The following is a 10,103-nucleotide window of genomic DNA, read 5'->3' on the forward strand; positions in this document are numbered from 1 at the left end:
TGGCCCCCTGCGGAACCAAAGGGGACAGCTGATAACCAATACCCAGGAAAAGGCCAACCTGCTTAATGGGTACTTCCCGTCGGTCTTTCATCAGGCCAATGGGACCACACTACCTACCAAGACGCAGGACAGCCAGGGTGAGGGTATATTTATACCCAGCATCGGTGATGATCTAGAAAAGGATCACCTTAAGAGGCTGGATACCTTCAAGTCAGCTGGTCCTGACAGATTATACCCTCAGGTACTCAAACAGCTGGCATGTGTCATAGCCCAACCATTGGCAAAAATATTCAAAAATTTGTGGTGCTCAGGTGAAGTACCTGAAGACTGAAAGAAGGCCAATGCAATACCCATATGGTAGCCAGAACCAGAGGGGTTACTATCATGAGCAATAAATATATGCTCTTGGAGGCACTCAGGCAATGGTCTAAGCAGTTAAGATTAACTAATGCAAAGCTTGTAAATTTGCAACCTGTAAGTGGAATTTGTCTGTCACAGTTTAACCAAAGTGTTGAATCTAACTGTTTGCACTGATCATGGGACCACTGAGCCCCCAAAATAAGCAGAGCTACAAGATTAGCTGATCTAACAGGTTTTTTAAAGGTCAAGCCATAACAAGATCTGACCACCTAATATAATTAGCACATTCCAAGAAATCCAGGAATAAGAAATTAAGGGCAGAGTAATTTCAAATCTCAAAGTAATGTGGTGTAATTTGCTTATTGGGTGAACCTGAGTTCGGGCAGTAACCTTTCATGATAATTTCTAACACATTTTGATCCCTTGGGGTAACAGGTATAGGGCAAGATTGTGAGTGGCTCTAAAACCAACAGATTAGCATAAGATAAGGTATAAAGAAGCACATATGTCAGGTGACCAGCATGAAGGACGGGACAGAAGAACCATCGCTGTACCAAGCCTGGACCCCGGACTCCCAGTGTGAGTGAGGACCAGATCCTGACCAAGGGATCTTCCCGGTGACCCCTCAGACAGCGTTGATCGGGGACACCTGACTTCGCTGGAACAACTTGGCATGCACCTGTCATCAAAGGACTGCCGATAAGTTGCCAACCCTATGTGGGAACTCTTTGTCATTCTGTCTATCTGTTGTTATCATTCACTATTAGCTCTTTATTACTGTTCTATCTGTTTGTCGCATTAACCTTTCTGTTACCTGTTGTAAGCTAAGCTATAAGTAAATTTGCCTTTATTTCATTCCTGACTCACCTCCTCGATCCCAAACCCAGCAGCCTCACGGCTGATACACTCACAGTGCCTAGTCGGCCTGTGACATACCCATCTTCAAGAAACGGTGGAAAGTAGATCCTGGGAATTACAGGCCAATCAGCTTGACCTCAATCCCTGGTAAGATTCTCAAGAAAATTATCAAGGAGACCCTTCTGGATAAGCTGGCTGAGGGCAACATCCTGAGGGATAGCCAGCATGGGTAGGTCTTGTCTGACCAATCTAATTTCCTTGTCTGACCAGGTGACGTATTACCTGGACAAGGGAGAAGAGATTGATGTCATATACCTGGACTTTAAAAAAGGCTTTGATCTGGTGTCCCATGACCTCCTCATAGGGAAATTGGCCAGCTGTGACCTCAGCTACATCACAGTCCGATGGCTGGGAAATTGGCTCCGAGGTCAGACCCAGAGAGTAGTGGTTGATGGCAGAGAGTCATTATGGCACACTGTAACCAGTGGCATCCCCCAAGGGTCTGTCCTTGGACTGGTTCTCTTTAACATTGTTATCAATGATGTGGACATTGGTGTGAGAAGTGCACTGGCTAAGTTTACTGATGACACTAAACTTTGGGGCATAGCGTCCACACTTGAAGACAGGCTAGTGATCCAGGCTGACTTGGATAAGCTTAGTAACTGGGCAGACACAAACATGATGATGTTCAATACTGATAAATGCAAGGTACTCCACCTTGGGGGGGGAAAAAATCTGCACCATACTTATAGGCTCGGCAGTGCTACACTTGCCAGCACCACGGCAGGAAGAGACTTGGGGGTCATGATTGACCACAAGATGAACATGAGCTACCAATGTGATGTTGCAGCTAGTAAAGTAAACAAAACCCTGGCTTGCATCTATAGATGCTTCTCAAGTAATCCTCAGGATGTCATCCTCCCACTGTACTCGGCCTTGGTGAGGCTGCACCTGGAGTACTGCATCCAATTCTGGGCTCTGCAATTCAAAAAAGATGTCAAGAAGCTTGAGAGAGTCCAGAGGAGAGTCACGCACATGATCTGAAGGCAAGAGAATAGTCCCTATGAAGATAGGCTGAGAGCCATAGGACTCTTCAGTCTGGAAAAGCACAGGCTCAGGGGGAACCTGGTGGCCACCTATAAGTACACAAGGGGTGTACATCAGGATCTAGGAGAACATCTGTTCACCAGAGCGCCCAAGGGAAAACAAGGACCAGTGGTCATAAAATCTTACAAGACCATTTTAGGCTGGACATAAGAAAAAATGTCTTTACTGTCTGACCCCCAAGACCTGGAATAGACTCCCTCCAGATGTGGTGCAGGCAGCTACTCTGGACTCATTCAGGAAACGCTTTGCTTGCTGGGGTCCTTTGACCCTAGCTGACTTCCTGCCCCTGGGTCAGGGGGCTGGACTTGATGATCTTCTAGGTCTCTTCCAGCCCTAATGTCTATGAATTCTATGAAATCAATGTTAAGGCATCATCCAGATAGTAAAGCAGTGGTGATCAACCTTTTCTGTCCATCAGGCTGTATGAGCAGTGCCTGGTCCCTTTGTGGGCCAGATCTGGCTGGTGGATGTAATCCAGTGCCTGGGGCATGGGTAGCAGGGCCCCATCCAGCTGCATGGAGGGTGACAGAGGGGCAGCCCAGCCCCAGTCCAGCTGTGCAGGAAAAGAGGGCATGGTGCAGCCCTGATCTAGCCCTGCAGGGGCAGGGAGGAAGGGGCGCATGGCCTGACCCCATGGGAGGAAGGGGGCCTGGCCCAGCTAACAATCTGGCTAACTGCAGAAGAACAGGGGAGTGGCCCAACCTTTGGGTGGGGAAGGAACATGGCCCTACCTTGAATGAGCTATGCAGGGAAAGGGAGCCTTGGGAGAAAGAGAGAGGGAGCCCCATGGGAGAAAGGGGGTGTGACCTGGCCTCAACCTAGCTGGGCAGAGGGAAGGAGGCATGGCCTGGCCCTGAAACAGCCATGCAAGAGGAGGAGTGTAACCTGGCCTCATGGGGAGAAGGGTGCAGAGCCCAGCTGCAACTGGCCACACACAGAGAAGAAGGAAGGCCCAGTCCTGATCTGGCCCTGTAGGGGGAGGGTTGTGGCTTGGCTCTAACCCACTGCACAGCAGGGAAAAATTTGATTTTCAAAATTGAATCAAAATCATAGAAAATGAGGGTTGGGAAGGACCTTAGGAAGTCATCTAGTCCAACCACCTGCTCAAAGCGGGACCATCCCCAAGATTATCCCTACCAAGGCTTTCTCTAGGTGGGTCTTAAAAATCTCCAGGGATGGAGATTCCACAATCTCTCTGGATAACCTGTTACAGTGCTTTACTACCCCCCTCATGAGAAAGTTTTTCCTAATATCTAACCTAAACCTCCCTTGCTGCAACTTGAGACCATTGCTCCTTGTTCTGTCATCTGCCATCACTGAGAACAGTCTAGCTCCATCCTCATTGAAACCACCCTTCCAGTAGTTGAAGGCTGTTGGTCCAATCTTCCAATTAGTGTAAGTCAAGGGTTTTCAGCCTTTTTGGATCAGTATGCCCCTGGCAGCCAGACTTGGAGTAGTGTACCCCCGGTGGCCGGACGCAGAGCGGAGGGGAGGGGTTTGCCAGTTGCAGAGCGGTGGCAGCCACTGTGTGCAAGCTTCCCCCACCCCCCACAGTAGATGCGAGCTTCCCCCACCGCCCCATCTGGCCAGGTAGATGGCACTTGTGTGGCAGCGTGCAATGATGCATGGTGGTGCTCCATCCCCAACCACCTGCGCATACCCCCTAGGACCTTGTTAAGAATCCCCAGGGGTATGCATACCCCCAGTTGACAACCCCTGATCTAGGTCACTCTGAATCCTAGCCATACCCTCCAGCATATTGACTACTCCCTCCAACTTGGTGTCATCCACAAACTTGCTGACGGTGTACTCCATTCCCATCTTCCAGAGCTCTAGTTTGCTTGGATTGGCTGTACAGGTTCTGTTGTATATTTCCCATTCTCTGACATATTTCTTAGAATGAACTTTTAAAAAGTAAAGCTTTGGTTGTTACAAATATCCTCTTACATTTGTTTAGAACATACTGCATCTGTGGACATTTCTGCCGTTGAATCACAAGATTAATCTTGCTATTTCAAAAAAAAGAACAAGTACAACGACAGCAATTCCAAATTGTTATGCTATTCTCCCAGCTTGTTTGTTTAACAAAAGGAAGGGGCAAATTTGATTTGTGTCACTTGTTGGTAACAGGCATTTTAATGTGTCATACATGCTCCATTCAAGGATAGATATATTTTAAAATTCAAATTGGTCATATAATTAAAACTAACTATGCCATGCTTCTGAATATTTCATTAAACTTAGGGTTATTTATCAAAAAACAGATTCACATTCTCACTCTTCTAAAAGTTTCATTAGTCAAAATAACATTAAATAAGATGCTCCAAAGAGCCAAAAAAAGATTGTCATACAATAACATTTAACAGTGCTGATCAACCCATCCAGCCCTGAAAGCCACGTGGGTGACACAGAGCTGGTCTGCAGGCTAGATCCCATCTATGAAGTCATTCTGCAGGCCAGATCCCATAGGAGGCAGTATGCAGAGTCAGTCCACAGATGTGATCTGTTGTGCTGACCCAAACCCGTGCAGCTGTATCCAGCTGTGCGCTGGCCTCATCCCATATATTTGGATCCAGTCATAGAACAACCAGCTCAGTCAAGCACATAGGATCACATCATCTGGCCCACAGGGGAAATTTGGCAGCAGGGGAGCAGCAATTAGCATTGCTACTACTCCCCTGCCACCAAACTTCTAGACATGTGGAGAAACCCTTGGGCCAGATGACATGACTCCACAGACTGGATCTGGCACGTGGGCCAGAGTTTGAGCATCACTAACAATTACAATACAAACATAGGCCGTCCTCTGTGGGATATCCTGTCATAGTCCAATCAGAAAAACAAGCGACCTCCATTGCAGTTTTATATCTGGAAACTGTTGCCCCAAATCCAAGCTGTATAAATCCAAGCTCTAAAGGGGTCTACCAAACTCAAGAAGGTGGCTGGCCGATTTTGCGTGCAGATCCCAGGGCCTGCCATTTTCATGGACTGAGTGCCTCAGTGCCCCCCATGCATCTGATTGGCTGAGCGACCTTGGTAGTCCCTCCCCTCCCCGCCAATTGCCAGATGGACCAAAACCGCAACTTAACCACTTAACAATGTTTCCCTTAATGGCTCCTGCAGGCTTAATCAGGGGATTAAGTCCATGGAAACCCTTATTTGATGTGTTATTAAGCAATCTAAGCATTTAATTAAACTCTAAACTGAAATATTGCATTAAATTAAAGCTACACACAACATGAATTGTAACTAATACCAATTATATACACTTTATTCAGTAATACCAACTATATATACTTTATTAAAGAACACTGTAGAAAGGAGTTTACTGAATGCTAACCCTGAGACTTAAAGAAGACAATTTTCTTGCCATTTTCCAGTTGATCTAATAAAAGGTATCATTTTGGAACCAAAAGTTCTAGTTTTTTGTATACCTTTTTGGCTTAGACCAACATGGCTACCAAGTACACCCCTGAAACATGGAAGATGACAAATTTTAGCCAATTTTTTATTTTAAACTTCATTGCAGAACAACAAGGAAGTTTTTTTACCTCTCTGCCTGCTATCTGACACCTCCAGGGAAGGAATTCTACCTGATCTACACATCAAAGAGCTACTCAACACAGCTCACAAAGACACTCTTATGGACCCAGTGGGACAGCTTTCCATCTTCAGCTCTCTCTGTGCAAAAATGAAGTTCATTTCCTACCTATGGGGACTTTTTACCGTCTTGTACCATCTGCACTTTTCCCAGAGCCTGATGAAGGGACTTTGATCCCGAAAGCTTGCAGAAAAGGACAATATTCTTGCCAATTCTTTTCCAGTTGGTTTAATAAAAGGTATCGTTTTGGAACCAAGAGGTCTAGTTTTTTATATATCTTTGTCTCAGACCAACCCCTGAACCTTGAGACCGGCAATTCATGCTAGCTATTAAATGATGCAGGCATTCTCTGTCACTGTGGGGTGAACATTTGTCCATACACTGAGATGGCACACTCAGTGTCCACTGAGTTTACTGGAATGGGGAGGCAGTGTTTTGCCAGTGTAGAGATGTGGAAATTGGTGACAGGGAGTCCCAGAACACAGGCATAGACACAGGCATCCAGCACACCAACAAAGTTCACATAAGCAGCATGCTTGTTGTCATGCTCTTTCCACTATCCAGGGATTGATTTCAGTAGCTGAGGGTCACAACTCAGAACAGGCACCTGGCTGAGATCCAAAATGTGAACAACACTAAGGAGGCAGCTGGTTGTCTGAACCACAGTGGCAGTGACAGATCATACCTGTAGTACTGGTTCAGCTTCACAGCTATTGCCCGGAACATTCCTGTCTCTGTTGGTTTTCGCAAGGACAGCTTGACAGTTCTTGTGATGCCATGTCCTCGACCCAACTTATCAAATCCATCAGATTGTTGTGTGCATGGTGGATCACAGCCTGCCAGCCTTCAAGCCACGTTAAAAGCTACATGAACTGGGTGGCATTTACTGCCACAAACTTCACTTCATCTTGAATGTTGCCTCGCCTTAAGAGATTGCAAAGCCTAAGCATGCACCGTGGGCTACATTTGATTTCCAGCTCCTCACTCACAAACTGCTGGTGGCACTGCATATGCTTGGCATGGTAATGAACAGCATTGGATCATGAATACCACCTTGTGAGCACAGGCTCTGGTGGCAGCACCACAGTGGCATGTGATTCCCCACTTTGACTGATGACGGACTCCATGTACCAGACCTTACAGCTTGGACAGTGCTCGAAGGCTTTCTTGAAGGAGGACACCAAGCTATCCACATCAGAGAACTGCATGTGCCAGATGTCACTTACTAAAGACAGAATGTGTGTCTTGCAGGCGACATGAACTGCATTGGGCAGCATTCTTTGGAGCACATCAGAGAAAGCCTTGCACGTGTACATGGCACTGTCAGACAGGAATGCAGAGATCTTGTTATATTCTAAGCCATAGCTGACAGTGACCTTTTCTGTGGATTGAGACATGGTGTAAAAATTGACAGGTGTTAGGTGGACCAGCTCTGTTTGAAACACAGGCAAGTCCCAGTCTGTCCATCCCCCCAGTACAAATAAAATGAGCAGTATGTAGTTATCTTGAGGGTCAGTGGCTTCATCAGCCACAATGGAGAAGAAGACATACCATGAACGACGCACGCCTCCGGAAGCTGGGGGGGCATGTTGACCACCCTCAGGAGGCAGCAGCAACAGGGTCATGGCAGTGGTGAGTGGAGAGCTTCCACAGGTGGCCACGGTGGTGCCAGCAGCATGGAGTGGTGAGTGCCAGCAGCAGCAGCCATGGCCAGCAGCAATTGGTGATTGGCAACCACCCGCAGACACCGCCGGCAGTGTTGGTGGCAAGGGGGGGGGGGGGTGAGTGGCAACTGCCCACAGGCGCCACCAGCAGTGTCAGTGGTGCTTTTTTCAGGGGGTGCACCACCAATCTTAGAAAGTGCACGTGCACCCGCGTGCATCCTCTACGTGTCGCAAATGAGACATGCTCTGCCAACGCAGACTTTGTGGATTGTACATGTGAAGCAATCACTGCAGGGAGACAGTCTTAGTGAAGCTTGTTGGCACATGTAAAACTGCCAGCATTTGGTACACTTTCATTCAAGTTGTCCCTTAACTTCAGGTGATCAAGTTTCTCCAGTAGGACATTCACTGCCACAAAAGCCTCCATGAGGGAAAATGCCATTTCTCACCTTGCTGAGCTGCTGTCTGTGGCCCTTTTAAAGAGCAAGGGCATGGTTGCTTGTTTCTTGCTCTGGCCTTCAGCCTCTTCAACAGCCTTTAATTTCATGTATGCTTCAGACTCTAAGGCCACATCCAGAGGAGTGCAGCTGTGCGGTATATGGTGCCACAGACAAGTCTGCAGTGCCACATACTGCGCATTCAGCGGTTCTCCACACTGCAAGGGAATAGAATGGGAGGGGGTTGACCCCTGGATATCTAGCACTGACCCCACAGCCCAGAGCTGAAACTTATTTGGGTGTCTTGGAGGATTTCTTCTCAGTGATCATGGTGAAGAATCCTCCTTAGGCTACAGCATGCTCTAGTCTACCAGCATGCCTGTGGATGCTTTAAAAGCTGGTGCCAAAACTCTCACTTCCCTAACTGGCCCTGGACTGAACCTATGTCACAGTCTCAGCCTCTGATTTGCTCCCTCTCCTTCTCCCTCTTCTATGCTTCAGGACTACAGGGCTTCCTGCCCTTTACTCTGCTTGCAGCTTGCTTGGGTTTTTTTGCCAGGAGCTGCCAAAATCACAAAGCTCACTGTTTTTTGAAGAACCCACCATTTCCCATGGAGACCGTCCTATTTCACAGTTTAAAAAACTGATGCACACCCACTATGTGTTTGTTGTTGGGATGGATTTCCTATTCTGACTTATCTATAGCTGTGGTCTTCCTGAAGCATGCATGGTTGTTATGACATCCCTAGAAAAACACTGGTGTACTTTGAACAGTGTAGATTATCTTTCTTTATGTTCTTCTAGTGCTAAATAAGTATTCAAATAGTCCATTATACAGCAATATAAATCATCTGGTCTCCAACACACTTAGCTTGATTCAACCTCAGAGGGATGAAACGGCTGAATACACATTTCTTTTTTGTGCATTTATTCTTATTTGATTTATGAGTTGAGATTGCTTCGTCTGTGTACTTTGGAATTGGGTATCTGTGTACTTCTTATCAAGCTGTGAACACATCTCTTGGTGACCAGCAGTTCTTATGACATTGTAACAATGTTTCCTTCCTAGACTTTCACTTTTTCATTAGTTTTGCATCATACACATTGAGTGTTTTATCCAGTCCTCAACATCACATAGATACCTTTGTTCATTATCTAAGTATGTGTATTAACCCAACATTTCTTATTTAAAATTAAAAACATGTTATCCTGACATGGTGGTTACTGTCTCCTAGCAATAGAACTTCCTCTTAAGACACTTGTTATTTTGATGGGTCTGTCTCACGAATACTTTAAATAACCTTAATTCTCTGCATAGTTTGCCTAACTTAAGCAATCCTTTTATTTATGAGTTTGATTATGTATAAAAAGAGTTAATTACTACTTTGACACCACAGCAACCTGTTGTATGAAATACAATAATGTAGCAGCCTTTAAAAAAATGGACCCACCTGAACAGAATGGGAAGGGCTGCCTGGCAGAGACAGAGTTTGTCCCCGAGGGGACACTGTAGGCTCTGAGGGCAAGTGAAGCTGTTTGGGAGCAGCCCTGTTGGAAGTGGGAGGGGTGATGTAACCCCAGCACAGTTTGAAAGAGAGCCTTAGCAAAAGCCCGGGAAGGGCCCTGAGCTGGGATTGGCTGAGAGGCTTGGATAAAAGGGGGAGCAGTTTTTCCTGTGGGGGGAACAAGAGAGAGAGAGGGGGCTGAGGGACAGGCTGGAGACTGGATTGAGAGTCTCAGCACAGTGGTTCTTCGGAGAGCCCCTGAGAGAGGCCTGCAGGAGCAGAGTGGAGAAGCTGCGGTGGCAGGAGCCGGCAGGGACTGCTGGTGTGGAGAACCCAAGTCTGAAGAGACCTGACTGCAGCCGATGTGGCTGGGTGAGCACAGCAGAGCTGGGGAGGACTGCTGGAGTCTGCCCTAGTTTCCCTGAGGGGTGAGGGGCCCCAGGGGCAGGCCAAGCCCAGGGAGGGGCTGCATTTGCTGGGGCTGTGAGGCTGTGGGGGGCAGGAGGGTTGCTACAGCCTGCAGCCCAGACACTGCTCCCAGCAGAACCAGGGAAGGGGGCAAAGGCAGGGG

This window comes from Alligator sinensis, unplaced genomic scaffold (assembly GCF_000455745.1).
Source record: "Alligator sinensis unplaced genomic scaffold, ASM45574v1 scaffold832_1, whole genome shotgun sequence".
NCBI classification, from domain to species: Eukaryota; Metazoa; Chordata; order Crocodylia; family Alligatoridae; genus Alligator; species Alligator sinensis.